Source organism: Eriocheir sinensis, chromosome 50, assembly GCF_024679095.1.
Source record: "Eriocheir sinensis breed Jianghai 21 chromosome 50, ASM2467909v1, whole genome shotgun sequence".
Classification (NCBI taxonomy): Eukaryota; Metazoa; Arthropoda; class Malacostraca; order Decapoda; family Varunidae; genus Eriocheir; species Eriocheir sinensis.
The window spans coordinates 7,738,846-7,756,383 of NC_066558.1; the positions used below are offsets into that span (position 1 = coordinate 7,738,846).

General features: G+C 42.5%; 1 protein-coding gene across 1 annotated transcript in view; it reads right to left on the minus strand.

Moving 5' to 3' along the window:
* Nucleotides 1–17,538, minus strand: part of LOC126982372 (uncharacterized) — a 260,842-nt gene that overhangs the window by 147,309 nt on the left and 95,995 nt on the right. The window contains exon 3 of the mRNA XM_050834383.1: nucleotides 12,246–12,286. The gene's annotated coding sequence lies outside the window, so the exon portion shown is untranslated. The remainder of the gene's footprint in view (nucleotides 1–12,245; nucleotides 12,287–17,538) is intronic.

Sequence of the window (17,538 nt, forward strand, 5' to 3'; positions counted from 1 at the left end):
TTATTCTTTCTCAAAATCTGGTTTAGATTAAGGCTTGCACCACCTTATGTCCCCTTCGAGGCAGAATTTTATGGTAATGCACTTCATTCAATTGTTTTCGGGGTTTTATAAGAGCCGTTTCAGTGATTGTCCGTTGAAGACCAGGTAGTGCGATCGAGTGGTAGCGAGAACTCTCTCTGTTGTAAATATTTACTCTCTGGGGGGAGTACTGGTTATGGAGGAGCCCGTCTGATCTCTCTCTCTCTCTCTCTCTCTCTCTCTCTCTCTCTCTCTCTCTCTCTCTCTCTCTCTCTCTCTCTCTCTCTCTCAGGAAACAGCTAACAGTTTCGCTACAAAATGTTTTAGTTTCTTGTTTCAGGGCTCATTAACCTCCTCCTCTGGTTCAGGTGTCTCCGAGGTTTTACCGTATACTGAAACTGACTGAAGCGGGACGTAAAAGTCTCAGGCGCAAACACGTACAGCTTGTCCGCTACATTAGGTGGCAGAGGATCATACAAACGTGTGTGTGTGTGTGTGTGTGTGTGTGTGTGTGTGTGTGTGTGTGTGTGTGTAGACAAAAATGTTAGTGTAATCTCTTAGCTCCTGTAAACTGCCGCGACGGTAAAAAGTTCTTTAGCGAGTTAAGTAATGCGGGGAAAGTTCACCATGGCTGTTGATCTTCCTGCTCTGTTTTGTCGTTTATTGGTGGTAATGTTGCTGTGGTCACGGTGCTGTGTTGTTGATGGTTTTGGAGTTATTGGAAATTTTGTGTCACTATTTGTGTTTCTTGGTGATAGTAATGATCTTTAAAGCATTGCATACTATTGATTTCCAAAAACGAAATAACCTCCCCATAATTTAAAATACCTCTGGTGCAAAATGGCTCTCATACAAAATACCTCTGCTGCAAAATGGCCCTCTCATACAAAATACCTCTGCTGCAAAATGGCTCTCATACAAAATACCTCTGCTGCAAAATGGCTCTCATACAAAATATCTCTGCTGCAAAATGGCCCTCATACAAAATACCTCTGCTGCAAAATGGCTCTCATACAAAAGAAGCTTCTCTACCGTATGTTCACTCCAGTTTCCCTAACGCTAATGTTCTCTTTTTCAAAACACCTTTAATTTACTTACACTAAACCACTCAATCTTTCCGCTCACTTTCCATTTCACTTCTATTCCATCTCCACATGTCTGTTCACTTTTCCTTTCTTTCAACACAACATCCTCATGACCCCAACTCTACCCCCTTGCCCAAACCATTTACAGTTCACCTGATTATTCTCTCTCCTCTTCCTCTCCTAACCCTCACCACCTACACTCCTGTCCCTCTACCTTTGTGTTCCCCTCCCTCTTCCATCCCACACATCCTCCTCCTAACCCTTATCACCTACACTCCTGTCCCTCTACCTTTGTGTTCCCCTCCCTCTTCCATCCCACACACACCCATGTCTATTTACTCTTTTCTCATTCAAAAATTATACTCCTTTTTCTTGACAATATTTCTGCCCTGCTTTCCGTACACACTTGTCTCTCTACCTTTGTGTTCCCCTCCCTCTTCCATCCCACACACACCCATGTCTATTTACTCTTTTCTCATTAAAAAATTATACTCCTTTTTCTTGACAATATTTCTGCCCTGCTTTCCGTACACTCCTGTCCCTCTACCTTTGTGTTCCCCTCCCTCTTCCATCCCACACACACCCATGTCTATTTACTCTTTTCTCATTCAAAAATTATACTCCTTTTACCACTTTTACCACTTCATTCGTCCGCTCCCTCCTTTTATCCACTTTCTATTGACAATTCCTCTTTCCCGGAAACATATTGGTCGGTATTATAAGACACTTTTGCAGCTCATATCAAGTATTTCTAAAGGTCAAAGAGGGGATCATTCGGGTTCTATGGAGTGTTTCTTTAGGTTCGTGGTACAGAAAAAGGGTCAAACTACCACTAGGGTCATAAAACTAATCCTGGAAATGCCCACAACTCCTACGAAAGCCTTGTCAAATGTGTGTTCTTGGGCGGCGAAATGTCTTATGATACGACCCATTATCTTTTCCTAGTCATCTCCCCTCTCTTCATACCAAAGTCACCCCTGCTCCGGCACCTATTCATATTGTCTCTTCCCCTTCCCTCCACAGCTTCTCTACATGTGTTTCCCCTTCATAACCTCCCTAAACATCTTTACTCTTCCCTAAATTACATTGCTGTACCCCTCCAGCATATCCAAACATGCACTAACATGTTCCGTACTACCTTTCCTTTTCCAATCAGCAACGTCTACTGTATTCTCATTTTTTTCTGCTTCCTCAAATCATTTTCCTTTTCCATTGATCTTTACTCTTTATGTATGTTATTATTTCTCTCCTCGCTCTGATACTTTACCCTTTCCCTACCTGTCTGATCACCTTTCTCCTCTCTGCAAACCATCTAACCTCTCCCCAAACCTCCCCTCCTCTCCCCTGAATGCCCGCCTCATTACGAACTTTTCTGCTTTCGCTCTCCTCAACAATTCTCTTCACGACATCACGAACGCCCACTCCCAGCAGTTAGACGAGTTTTAATCCTTAACACTACTTACCTGCCTGTTACTTTACCTTTTCCCTGCCTCTCCCTGCCCTGTTTTCCTTTGATAGTCTTTTCATTTTACTCCTTTTCAACATTTTTCAAAGTTTGTCATCCTTTTCCTTTTTCCCCACCTTTTCTTTTTTATTAACTTCATAACGTGTTTCTTCCCAATACCACCTTCATTTTACCTATTTATATAGCTTTGTTTCACCTACTTTCCCTTAACGCTGCTACATACTCACCTATCTAAGATCACCCTTACTTTCTATCTCGTCTCTGCCGTTAGCGTCTGCGAGTTTTATTTCTATTTCCCTCTTTCGACCACTACTCTCATTTTTTTTTTTCGTTCTCATTATTTTTTCTTTGCTTCGTCTGTGTCCCATTTAACCTTCCCTCTTTCTTCAGTCTATTTCATCTTTCTTTTTCTCTTAAGCAACTCTTTCCTTCTTATCCCTGTTATTCCTGTTTCTCAACCTCGTTTCTCTTTATTCCTTCCTCTTCCAACGTTTCCCATTTCCTGAATCTACTCTTTTTTTCCCCATTCCCATCAAGCCAGGACACCTTTATGGCCAGAAATATTGTTCTCCTCTTTCTCACCTACAATCCATGTCCTCTTCCCTTCCTGGCGTTTGTCCCTCCGTCACCTTCACTTTGTCCTTTCCCTCAACAACTTTCAATCAAGACATTTTTCCCCTTCCCTCGTGTCCTTCCTTCAGTTCCTCTCCAAGTCCCACCGTGTAGATTGAATTCTATGTGTAAAAGACAGAATGCACTTTTTGGTGTTTTCTCATATCTTGCCCCGCTGCTCACTTCCATTTGGACTCTCGCTCTCCCTCTCCCTTGCCTCTTCCTCCTTTCCCGTCCCCTCTACTCTGTTCTCTCTGGATTCTTGTTCTTCTTTCTTACTCCCGCCCTCACTTCTCATCCTCCTTCCTTGGTTCCTTTTTCAGATGCTTCTTTTGTTCCCATCATGCTCTCATCTTTTACAAAAACTTCCCAGAAATTATGTAGCACCCCGGGAAGGTAAAATATGTAAAACGCCATTTTATTCAGTAAATTGAGGAAAATTTGGAGTCGTTCTTTGTAAGTTGACAGAAGCTTGACAAACGAGAGAAACTGTCCAGTATTTGCTTAATGAAAGTATGACAGAAGAATCTGTTGTCAGAATAAAGGAAAGTGGAGTGAGTATTCGAGGCGACCTATCAACCCGGACTCTAGATTCTAGGATTAAAGATGAGCTCTGGAGGCAGCATGGCAAAAAGATAAAACAAGTAACAAAACAGGAAAAAATAGAATTATCCATTAAAAACTTCACTCCAAAATTCCCTGCAAACCATGATTTTTTGAAGTGTGTAAATATAAGATAACATTTCATCCACTCCGTGGAAAACGATGCTGTAATCTCTTCCCGAAAGAAATAGGGAATATATTTTTTCGAATTTGTGTAATTAATAAGAAGAGTTAAGGTGTAGTCTTATAATGTATTCACTCCTCTTATGCTGACTGGTAAAAAAAGAGATAAAACTAGAGTAAGCAACTTGTCCTCACACACACACAAAAAGTAGTCTAAAAACACACAAAACCCTCCTTTTTTTTTAAGGAAAAGGTTAAGATAAAAAATGTCCATTGTACTATTAATAAGAAAGTATAATGGTCATCAAAAGATGAATTAAGTTTACAGCAGTGTTAATGTGTTCACAGGTAAGAAAAGGGAAGATATATTAGAGAGCAAACGCATAAAGAGCTGTAGAAAGGCAGGTTTTATTGTCGGTGTGGAAAAATTCAATACCTGTTTAAAATATGGGAAATGCTATATTAGTGTTTATATATCCGCCGTTCTTTGTACGAGATATAACATAATCCACTAGTCGTGCGCCCGGTGTAAAGGTTGGAGCAGCAGCGTGACAAAGGATCATTTCTGTACCCGTTGACAGGACCGAGACTGCTGCGTAACGGTGCAGCTCAAAGTCTTCCCCTAGTGAGAGAAAGACTGGTGTTTCAGTGTGTGCCAACGCGGGAACGAGCGACGTTTATCATTTTCATTAAATTTTATCAACACGGGTCAGTGACGAAGGGTGACACTTAATTGAGATATTTAACACTCTTTTGAAATCAGGATTATCGTAGATGAAGAGGAACAATAATGGAGTAGTGAAAAAGGCTCCCACAAAAAAGGCTTCTAAATGCATGGTGGAAAAATCCTGCTGTTTGGCGTCACACGTAAATTACACTTATAATGAAGTTGTCACATCATTTCCGTTTGCTCACTCTTCCCCTCCCTTCTTCCCTCCCGGCTCTCTCCTTCTCTCTCCCATTCCTTTCTCATCCTCCTTCTCTCTCTCTCTCTCTCTCTCTCTCTCTCTCTCTCTCTCTCTCTCTCTCTCTCTCTCTCTCTCTCTCTCTCTCTCTCTCTCTCTCTCTCTCTCTCTCTCTCTCTCTCTCTCTCTCTCTCTCTCTCTCTCTCTCTCTCTCTCTCTCTCTCTCTCTCTCTCTCTCTCAACTCATGAATTGCCCTCTTTCCGTCTCATTCGTCTTCCTACTTTTTTCCCTCCCGCCCCTTTGCCTCTCTCCCTTCCATCTCTCCCCCACACCCCATTTATTTCGTCTGTCCTTTCTCCTTGCCCTTCTACCTCTTTTTTTACCCTCCTTTACTCTCATCCAATATCTCTTTCACAGCTGTAATCCGTGTATCCTATTCCTGCCTTCGTCCACATTAACATTCTCTCTTAGTATTTCCTCTCCACCCTTCATTATTTACTTTCCTTTGCCCCTCTTCCCTTCATTTTTATTATATTTTTTTCTATTTCAAACCCCCCCCTTTTCCTGTTTTCCTTCCTTCCTCTCTCCTTCTCTCGCATCCCTCTTTTACTATCCCCTACTTGTAAGTGAAGGCCAATCTCGGGATGCAGCGATTCGCAGATATTGGTTCGTTCCCATGATACCCTCCTGCCAGCTCTCGGCTCTCCCAAGTCCCAGTTCGTATGCTTGTGGAAGACTTTGAGTAATTCGCTTGATGGCCACTTTTGAAAACTGGAATGAAAGGAATATTCAACCCTAATTGAGACTTTGTGATTACATCTCAAAACCGAAATTGAGGCTTGGCAAACCTCGCCTTTTTCTTCTTATTTCACCTGTTGTAACGCAAGGTTTCAACGTGGAGTTTAAATTTTTGTTATTGAATTTCATAACCTTTTTAACCACCGCCGCCATTTATATTTAAGCGACTATAGTCTGTTCACTTAAGTCCGACCCAAGCTGACAACATAAACCTAAGCGTGTTTGCAAGCTGAGTGCTGATTGGCTACTGCTATGGCCTCCAAGTTTTCTTTAACCTCTGTTTATGTTTATCTCACGCTGCACTTTCTGCTAATCTGCACTGTGCTTACGAACACGCTTAGGTTTATGTTGTCAGCTTGGGGCAGACTTAAGTGAACAGACTGCAACTTCCACTCTTAGGTCGCATAACTGCCAGCTGATATTCACACAAAAATACCGATGTACGATCATTTTCAGTGCGTTTCATGTTCACGGTCCCTGAGAGCTTAAGATAAATTATTTACTACTGTTGATATTTCTGGCTTTATCTGTCGCCAGCTTACAGTGCCGTCAATAAATGAATAAAGAAATTTTTTTTATTCTACTAATATGTATACATGTTTACTATTAATTAAAATTACTGGAATAAAACAATAATAAGCATAAATGTACGATTGGGTTGAACACAAGGAAAAATAGTGGAAATAGAAATATTTTATCGCAAATTTCCATATATTTTTTGCATTTTTTTTCAGTTGATGTTTTCCGAGATAACTATTTTTACGTGTGAAACATGCACCTCCTCCTGCTTCATCTTTATTTTGACGCTACTACATTTATTGCACTTCCTGGGGTTAAAGAAAATGCTGTCGATGTTCTTGTGTTACCATCCCACGAACTCCCCAAGAATGAGATTATCCAGTATAAGATCTTCCTCATCTTAAAATCTTATACCCGCATTGCCTCCTCGTCCACGAATCTCTCCAGTCAGGCAGGACAAAGCAAAAATATCATAACTGCTTTGTTTCATAAGCAAAATACCGACTCGGTGGCGTTTTGGTAACCACGCCTTAGTTACGAACCCACAGTCCCGGATTCGATCCTGGTCAGTGCAGTCAGCGCACAAGACACCCAACAGTCAATCTTTGCTTTCGATGGGTACCTGGGATATCCTGGGGAAGGTAAGCTACGGCATACCGGATGTAACACTTACTCTGTGTCCTGAGGTAATGGGCACAACTTGTTACCCGCCAGAGGCTCAAAGGCCACCATAACGATGACGCAGACGCAGAGCGAAGTTCAGTACATGTCTTCGACGCTACCTTTATATGCATAATGGAAATACGTTAGACTCTAAAGCATCTGTCTTTTTTTCTATTCTCTAAAGTTTAGAGAATAGAGAAAAAGAGAGAGAGAGAGAGAGAGAGAGAGAGAGAGAGAGAGAGAGAGAGAGAGAGAGAGAGAGAGAGAGAGAGAGAGAGAGAGAGAGAGAGAGAGAGAGAGAGAGAGAGAGAGAGAGAGTAGGGAAAAAGAAGTGAAGATAAAGAAACTGCGGAAATATACTTAGGATAAGTTTTCTTTGTATTAGAAAGCGCGAAACTGGGTTAACTTTGATAAAAGATTTTTGTAAAGAAAGGAAACGCACCAGACCAACAAGAGAAACCCACAAACTAAGCAAAACAATGAAATTAGGAGGGAAAATCAGTGCAAAAGAAAAAAAGTCGTAAACGTGAAGATTGGCGTGCAGCGGCGCACAGAAAACAATGAAAGGAAAGAAAAAAAGGACGAAACAAAAGAACACAAACGTGCAATTCAAGAGCGATTCAAAAGACGAAAACTGGAGCAAAGGAGAAGAGAGAGAGAGAGAGAGAGAGAGAGAGAGAGAGAGAGAGAGAGAGAGAGAGAGAGAGAGAGAGAGAGAGAGAGAGAGAGAGAGAGAGAGAGAGAGAGAGAGAGAATAGGACAACCAGACAGTCAGCCAGACAGGTAGACAGACAAGTAGAAAGACAGGCATACAGATAGACAGACAGACGGACAGACACAGGCAGGCGGACAGATACGTAGAGTGAGAAATAATCATATAGACATTCAGAAATACACTCACATAGGCAAACTGAGGCAGACAGACAAACATGTAAAAGGTAATAGACACTAGGCCCACAGAGTGATATTCAGGAAGACACACAGCCATGCTTGTAGTTGCTTGTGTTTCTATAAATATATTTTGTCAACAAAGGACACGGATAATATAAATAAACGTCGACTACGCGCAGGCTAACGTTAACGCATCAGCAAATCAAAACACTAAATATTTTCCCCACCATTCGGAATGATAAAATTTACTAAAAAAAAGATCTTACCATATTGCTAAGGTGGGCTGGTAAGCCTTATGGAACGTTTCACCACAAAATAACTACCGGAATCAGAATGTAAATTTATTCATGTTACTCCAAAACTTGCTCTGGTTGCGGGAAAGACCATAAATTTCGCCCCTTAGCCGTGGCACGACAACAAAATTATTTCGTTCCATGAGATTTTGGAGGAATCAAATTCACTCTTTAATTTATTTCCGAGTAACCGAGATTTAGCTCTTGGTATACTGAATCACTAATAGAAAATCCAAACAAATTCTCCTTCCAGTTTACTTAATTTTACCTTGCACTTAGGGCCAGTTTTACAGTTCAATACAGCAAGTTTGTAAGCTCCCCAACCAAACACAAAACACGACGAAAATTCCTTGTAGCTCTAGCGTTTGCATGGCGTTGATATAAAAAGGGGAAGGAAATTTTAGGAAACTACACCGGCAATCTCTTTACTGGTATCCGGTATTGAGTTGAAATAACGGATCATTGTGGAGAATATGGTTTGGCTTGTGCGCTTACAATGACTCTGTGTTGGACCGTCGAAGTGGCCCTTAGACTAGAAAGATCACATTAGTGCGGTACGGTCAAATGCACCGTTTTAATACCAACGGGGGAGGGGTATGATGTTTCTCCGTCGAATGCTCCCCTCTAATGTTGGCTGAAGGGAGGACAAATACACGAAGGGTACATACTTAAAACCCCCGAGGGACTAATGAAATCCGCCTTTCGCACCCCATCTGGTGGGTGAGGGGAAAGTTAAATTGCCAAGGGTCAGAGATGGAAACTGCATATGATTTGGAGGAGGAAGAGGAACAGAGGGGAAGGAAGAAGAGCAGGATGGCGGAAATATGACGACGACAAGAGCAAAGAGCAACTGGAAAGGGTTAGAAAAAAAAATGAAATGAACAGAGTAACATAAAAGTGAAAATATATTGATGAAGAATGGGAAAAGAAGAAATTGGATTTAGAGTGGGAGAAGACGAAAGAGTATGAGGAGAATAAAGAGGAGACGTATGCAACAGGAAATAATATCAAAAAAGGAAATAGTATAATGATAACATCTGGGGCCAATATTTGTGACTGAAAACACATTACTCGCACGCCTCCCGCGGCAACACTTGAAACACTTGGCAACACTTGATATTCTCACCAACTACAATACATATTTTAAGACCTTTGAACCATTAACGATGAAATCTTCAGCAACACTTGAAACACTGAGAACTATCTTATACACTGAGCAGCATTATAACCAGCAACCCCTGAAGCACTCGGCATCGTTTGAAATATTCGGACACACTCGAAACACACAGACACAACTAACACCCGATCACACTTGAAATTGTTTGCAGCGTTATAAATACTTGGCAGCTTCTGAAACTCTTCAACGTTTGGGACTTAATAAACACACGTATATAACTGTTTGCAAGGTTGGAAGGAATAATCAACTACTGAAACTTTAATTAACTTTTTTTAGCGCTTGTAGCACCCGCAAACATAAAAGAATGAGAAAAAAATAAGTCCCCGACAAAATTACAGTTCCTCCTTTACCGTTTTTTAACACTTACAACCCCTCAACCTATTAACATATCACCGCTGAAATGAACGTGACAATTAGATTTCTGCGTAAATGCTTTCGAAATTTCAGATAAAAATGTCCTGCAGCGTAAATCTTAGATATTAAGATTTACGTCCGTCCTGGCTGGATAGGCCTATTGGACGAGCGAGTCTCTAAACGGCATTTAAGAAGGTATTGGCACATTAGGGAGCGTGGGGCGGCCAAGGATTTTTTTCATTAGTTGAGTACATTAGGGTTTCCCCAGCCTCTGTGGCTCCCTGTAGGAGGGAGAAAAGATAATCAGGGAGAGAGGGAAGGGTGGGAAAGGAAGAGGAAAAGGACTTGATGGAGGAAAATGTGGAAATATAGAAAATGGGGTATAATAGAGAAAAGAATAATAAAAGAAAAGGAGTACGGGAGGCGGTGGGAGTGAGGATGGAAGGAGTCGGAGAAAGTGGCCAAAGGAGAGAAGGTTCGCGGGGCAAGACAATAAGGAAGGAAAGAGGGAAATGAAAGAAAATGAAATGGAATGGAATGGAGTTCACTCAGGAATGAAAAAGAATAGAAGAAATGAGGTTGGGAGGGAGTGGATTAGAAAGCAGAGAGGAAGACTAATATGGGAGGAAAAGGAAGAAGTGGGAAGGTGTATAAGAGGATCTGGAGATAGTGGGGAGGAGGGACAGACGGAATAATAAAAGAGGGCGTCATATCCGCGACATTCAACAAACTTGGGGAAAGAAGGATAAAATAATGCGATGGTGAAGAGAACGAAGTGAAAATAATAATAAAAAGTAATACGGAAGATCATAAATAAGAAAACGGATAACAAGAGAAGATAAGGAAACAATTGCTTTCGTTATGTAAGATTGGGGCATGAGGGATGGCTGCGAGTGGCCGCGGTTATCTCCGGCACGTGGCCTAGACAACGGATATGGACACACTACCCCGGGACACAGGACACAGGGTCAGGGCTAGATCCAGGTTACCACATTTTACCTTCCCATGTTTCCCCGGGTAAGATACATGGATTGGACATACGGGTGGACTTTACGCCGAAGGTCAGGGCCGGGATTCGAACTCAGACCCGATGATTAGGTGGCCACGCTAACCACTAAACCACCGAGTGTTGTGAATATCCCTAAACAGTGTTGTTGGCCAGCACTTTATCTTATTGTATCTACACACATATATATCTGTCTCTATAGAAAAGAAAATAACAAAGGAAAGGAGGAAAAAGAAAGGAAAGTGTCTAATTAAAGAATGGGGGAGGGGGGGGAGGAAGAGGAGGAGGAGGAGGAGAAGGAGGAGGAGAAAGAGGAGGAGGAGGTGGAGGAGGAGAGGAGGAGGAGGATAAGGAGAAGAAGGAGGAGGAGTAAAAAAAAAGGAGGAAGAAAAGAAGGAAGAGGAGGAGGAGAAGGGGGAAGAGGAAGAAGAAAAAGAGAAATAGGAGGAAGAGGAACAAAAGCAGAAAGAAAAAGAGCAAGGAGGGCAGGAAAAGGAAGAGGAAGCAGGGAAGGAGGAGGAGGAGGAGGAGGAGGAGGAACAGCAGGAGGAGGCGGAGGCGGAGGAGGAGGAGGAGGAGGAGGAGAGAGGGGGAGGGGAGGGGCAGCTAGATCCGCCCTGGTCTAATTAGGTCGAGTTTAGGTGTTCCCTGGAAAGGCCAGAGAATACAGTGGAACAACGTGCTGGGCGCTTGTTTCTTGCCGCCTCGTTTGATCTTTGTTTCGTGTTATTTTGTTTCTGTTTTCTTGCTGGCGGTGCTTTGCTTATTCTTCTTTATTTTGATCTCCTGTTATGTTTTTAGTTGTTTGTAGTGGTCTGATTGGTTTCGTATTTTCTTTTAATTTGATTAAACTGTAAAATTGTTTTCTATAAAATAAGATACAGCCACTCACCCACCCACCCACCCACCCACCCACACACACACACACACACACACACACACAAACACACCAACCCCCACCCCCACACAGACAAAACACCCCCCCACCCACACACACACACAGACACATACATACACAAACAACACACACACACACACACACACACACACACACACGCGCGCATTTAAAAACTCATATGATTTCGAAATAATAATTTCACGAATGAAAACGGTTGAAATAACCAAAATGCGAGTTCTACTAATAAGTGGGTAATCTCTTAGCATCTTTCAGGCTTTAGGTTGATATAAAATGAAACGAGAAAATACTGATGCTGGCCTTACATTTCTCTACACCCTTTTCCTGAAGACACGCTTGCACTTTTCCACCTAATCAATTCTTAGGGTCAACTTAGATACACGACACTACTAGCACTTGATATCAGGCAGCCTATTCCCAAAATTAAGCAAGTTGCTGCCGTAAATCTCCTGAGAAATAAAAAAATATTGCGTTGCATCATAAAAAAAGAACATAAAATGTTAAGAGAAGGGTGGGGAGGAGATAGAAGGCTCTCAGTGAAATGTGTTGTATACAAACTCTCTCTCTCTCTCTCTCTCTCTCTCTCTCTCTCTCTCTCTCTCTCTCTCTCTCTCTCTCTCTGATCCACGGATAAAACAACAACAAAAAATCAGAGCAGTACATTATTTTCAGTTTCAGTTTCGCGCACACACACACACACACACACACACACACACACAGTTTCATTCTCTGTCGAAGTCTCTGCGTTGTGCATTGTTTCTCTCATGTCTGTGTCCTGATACCTATAAACGAAGACAGAAAGAAGAAAATACACACCTGGATCCACATTTTGAAGGCGCCGCGCCCCTCATGCTCACCTGGGGAAAGCAAAGAAGAGTTAGTATGCGACCGTCACCTGTTGCGGGGAAGACGAGGTAAGGGAGAGGACATGTATGGCTGTGCTTGTAAAGTTTGTGTTTGGGTGCTTTAAATGAAAGGTGTAATCATAGCCTTATTTTTAACAGTTCGTGTTTTTTGTATGTTTTATGAAGTTTTGCCACAGGTTTTTTTTTCGTGCATTCTTCTTCCGATACGCGAGACTATAGTACATGTTTCATTTTCTTTTCAGTACCATGTCTAATTTTCCGCTGCCACAAGTTTTATGTATTTAGAAAATTGTTTTGTTTTGAAATAACTTCCGTTACGTTTTCTTGGTTACTTTTAAGCATTGTCCTGTATACAAGAACACACACACACACACACACACACACGCACGCACACACACATATACATACATACATACATTCTCTCTCTCTCTCTCTCTCTCTCTCTCTCTCTCTCTCTCTCTCTCTCTCTCTCTCTCTGTGTTTTCTTTAGTTGTCTCTCAATGGTTAGGGTCGGTAGCCTTCCCTCCAAGGCTTTCTAGCCAAGAGAAAATGGGACTTTTGACCACTGCTTCCTTTTTACAAATAGCGAAGAGGTAATGATATTGTTTTCCGATTGGTGTCTGAACTCTTATGGAAAAAGGAAAAGTGAATATTGGTAATATGTTTGAGCTTATGTGCATGAAGTGTGTACTAATTTGTATTTGAATGAGTATGAATGTGTGTGTGTGTGTGTGTGTGTGTGTGTGTGTGTGTGTCACATGCATCCTTTATGGGTTATCCTTGATATTTTTTTCTACATCGATACAGAAAAGGGGCGAGTGGTGGATAGGCGCAGTGGTGTTAGGATGTCGCGGGAGTGCAAGGGAGGTCAGGGTTGAGGGAGGAGGGAGTATGCCGAGGTTGGGAGTGGGGTGAGCAGTAACGGGGCTTGACAGATTGCGAGTGTTTGGGTGTTGTGGCATGTAGGGGGAGTAGGTTAGTGGGAGTTGACAGTCGTGAAGGTGGAGGTAAGGGAAATATGAGGAGGGGACTGGGGGTTAAAGAAGAGGTCAGCAAAGGGGTCGAGGTTGGTTGAGAGTCGGGGTATGAAGGAAGGATGTTGTGCATGAACGAGGTGAGCAGAGTAACGGTATCTGGGTGAAAAGATGGTGAAAAGGGATTGAGAGTGTTAGGTAGCTGGGAGGTTGGTAGGAAAAAGGAGTGGGAGTGGAGAATGTGGGAGAGGTTTAGTGTTGGAGGTTTGGGGAGTTGGGGTGAGGGGTTGAGGGTCAGGGGTGAGATGGGTGGTAGATGAGGGTGGGGAAGTCCTGGGTTTGGGATTTAGCCGCAACACATATAGCGGGAATGATTCGGAAACAAATTCGACTAAGTGTGACGCGGCCTTTAATAAGGATATGGGGCACGATATCCATTCGGCGGCCTCCACCTACCCGGTTGTATTCGGCCAAACACCACACGTTGCTCCCAAATGTGTGTGTCAGTACAGCGGAGTAGCCTATGAAGGAAAATAATCGCAGATCCAAGAATAATCGGGGACCAGTGAAGTACGCAAGCGCCGGTGGGCAGTGCTATGCAAGGTGCACGACTCTCTATCACCGGCGGCTGCACGCATATATCAAAGCGTTCAAACTCCTGCCGCTCCTTCCGTTCCGTTCCATTGGCACTGTCACGTCTTTTTTTTTTTTTTTTTTTTTTTTAGGTACTGCCTGGAGCGCCGGTAGGCTGTCTTGAGGGGCCTCTTCGACGACCCCAACCCGTTAGTGGAGTAGGCTAATTTTATTTATAGTGATTTGGTTATTGGTTCACGTGGTGTGGTCTTCTTTCTGCTGCGTTCAATGAGCTATCTGTTGGCCTATGGGCTGCAATCGGTACGTCTTTTTCACTCACTTAAGTAACTCTACGACGTGGTGAGGGAGAGATATGCAACCATCTATTGCCAGAGCGCTGAACTCATACCTTTTAAATCTTAGCTTTCATATTTCGAGGAATCTTTCACCTCAGCTGTTTTATCAATGTATCATTTTCTTTTCATTTCCATTCACAATACAGGTAAGAGAGGGTTAACTCTGTTGGAGAGTTACCCAGCTAGTCAGCCAGCTCTACAGTTGCTGCTCTTGCATCCACTACAAAACTTACCTTGATCTTGCCTTAACATCACACGTTGGTATCATATGCTTCTTCATTTTAGTGTCTCAACCACTATCTCCTCATAAGCCACAGCCAGGTACATGCATCAGGTACTATCACCAAATCACACCTGTTCTTCCTATCAACATATCGCACATTCTCTCACATTACATGCTAACCTAATTTCCTCACTCACTTGTGTTATTATTATTATTATTATCATTGTTATTATTATCATTATCATTATTTTTTTATATTATTATTTCATCACTTTACGGTAAAGCTTCCCATTACCATAACTAAATCACATCACACGCTAGTTATTCCTTTTCCGCATCACATCAATCACTCAATCACCGTTGCTAACTAGCATTACTTCATAATACATCATTTTCATAATTACAGGTTTGTATACCAATTCATCATCATCAACACCTCACAGTTAACGACATTCACATTAACATGATCATTCACTCCACCACATCAGTCACTGGTCATTAAGCTCACCACCATAACGCTCACCCAAGGCCGACTCCACGTAATTACATAGAGACGGCCTTGGCTCACCGGTCTCAACACTCTTTAATGTATTTATCCAACCACCGACATACATCACACATCTTATAACTTTTGTTCCTGACTACCACGGCAATAAAACATATCAAAGTAAGCTTGCCACCCCCATCACACATATGGACCATCACCCTGAGTAGATCACATCTGCCTCCACACATGAAAAATATCCAGACACACCCGCACCAAACACCTGAATCACAATCCTTAATCGGCATCACCAATCACCTCGATATGTATCACATCACTAGCAATCGCAATATATTTTGGCCAAAACCATAAAAAGGATAAATGTGCCTCTAAATGCCCCATCAAACACCAGGATATTTTCTCACCATTCCTCACTATTACTACATATCACCCCCCCCCCCCACACACACACACACACACCATCCCTACCATGAATCAGGGTTGATGATTTAAAAAAAAAAAAAATTTTTTATTTAAATCAGATTTTTTTTATCGATATTTTTTTTTTTTTTTTATAGATGAAAATAATTAAATTAATGTAAACCTAAATATTCTCTACATTAGTTTAAAACACTTGTTGGAGTATTCTTGTATCATATTCCATCACCATAAGTACTCTGGTTGGCTGTTTAAGCCAGTCCTAAGGCTGACCAGCCGCAGCCAGCCAGCCACTGGCCAGCACCACACCACAACTCTGTCTAGTCTCTTAACAGTCTAACCAGATCATGTCATGTTGTGAACATGTCCTAACTGAAATTGCACACACACAAAAAAAAAATTACAGCAGCTTCAAATGTAAGTATCAGAAAAGAATGTGGATGATCCATGTATGTATGTGAAGTGATTCTTTGAAAAACAGGAGTATATGTTTCAAATATTTCCTACATTGCCACTTCCTATAGTTGGTGATTTTTGTCCCTTTTAATAGCTTTTCTTAAGTTCATATGAGTGTTTGGAGGGGCCCAAAACTACCCACGTGCTGCCCTGATGACTGCCCATCAACCAGACTCCAGCAAAACTCTCTGAAGAGGACCAAGTAAAGTTCGGGAAAGGGGGGGGGGGGATAAGTCAAGCAAGATGGCGGCAATATAAAACAGTTGCCTGCGCAACCAATTGGCTGGGACCAACCAAAAGAGTAGAGATAGGGGCATATGCTGTAACTGAGCCTGACCCCAGTGCTCATCTCCGTAACATTGGCCCATGAGCTGTGGTGGGAGGAGCCCGTCACCCCGGGACACAGGGTCAGCGTGACATCCAGGTTACCACAGTTTACCTTCCCCAGGTTTCCCCAGGTACCCATTAATCGACCAGCCCGAAAGGGAAGATGAACAGCTGGGTGGGCTCCACGCTGACTGCCCAGGTTGGGATTCGAAACTCAGGATTAGTAGTTAGGCACGCACCACTAGACCATGGAGGCATTAAAGAAAATATCCATTGGGTGAAAAACTTATTATATGAGGACAGATTTAAGCATCTAATACAGCCAATGTCAACAAGATGAGAAAGCAATTACAACAAGCAAATGAACTGAAGTTGTTAACCCATGGTTGCACTGCACACATTCTAAATGTTTTGGCTCATGATTGGGAAATTGGTAACATAGAATAACATGCTTTTCGCATTGTAAAATACTTTTGAAACCATCACTCTGCCTCAGCAAGATACCGTCAGAAAGGCGGTCAACGTCTTGTTCCGCCCCAGGACACTTGGCGGGCCATGTGTGGCTGACTGATGATATATATCTATATCAGCTCAGGACAATTTGTGAAGTTGACAGGGAAAATATTGATGTCAAAGATAGAGGGTGTTTTCTTTGTTTATTTTTCCATTCTATACTGTTGCCCTTCAATAAGATCAAGATTTAAATCAATGAAATTAGAAAAAAAGTCAAATAATATAAATCTTTATTTAAATCAATGATTTTTTTAAATCATTTGATTTACATCTTGATTTAAATCAAACAACCCTGGGTATATCACAACTAGATAAATACAACTAGGTAAACACACACACACACACACACACACACACACACACACACACACTAATTTTTTGAGCGCTGCGCTGCCAGGCTTCACGGCCTGACAGGGCGGCTGTTCGAGCCCGCTCAGGCTGGATTCTTTCCGTTGACTAGGAGTGGTTACTGTCCCGCCTTGAGCAAGGGGGATGGGATGTGTGCTGTGTGAGGTCCTGGCAGTACCCAGAGATCGACGATAAAGAGCACTTCCTCATGTCGGGAGGGTACCTGCTGGCGATTACGAGTCCAACACGTGATCAGGCCGTGGTGAATTACACACACACACACACACACACACACACACACACACACACACACACTCCGTGTCGCAACTGGTTAGAGCGCTCCGCAGCCAGGCTTCACAGCCTGACACGGCGGCGGTTCGAACCCACTCAGGCCGGATTCTTTCCGTTGACTAGGTATGATTACTGTCCCCCTTGAGCAAGGGGGATGGGGTGTGTGGTGTGTGAGGTCCTGGCAGTACCCATATCAATCAATCAATGGGGGCATACGACGGGGGGCGTATCGCCTCACCCACCTTACAAAGCCAGGTCCA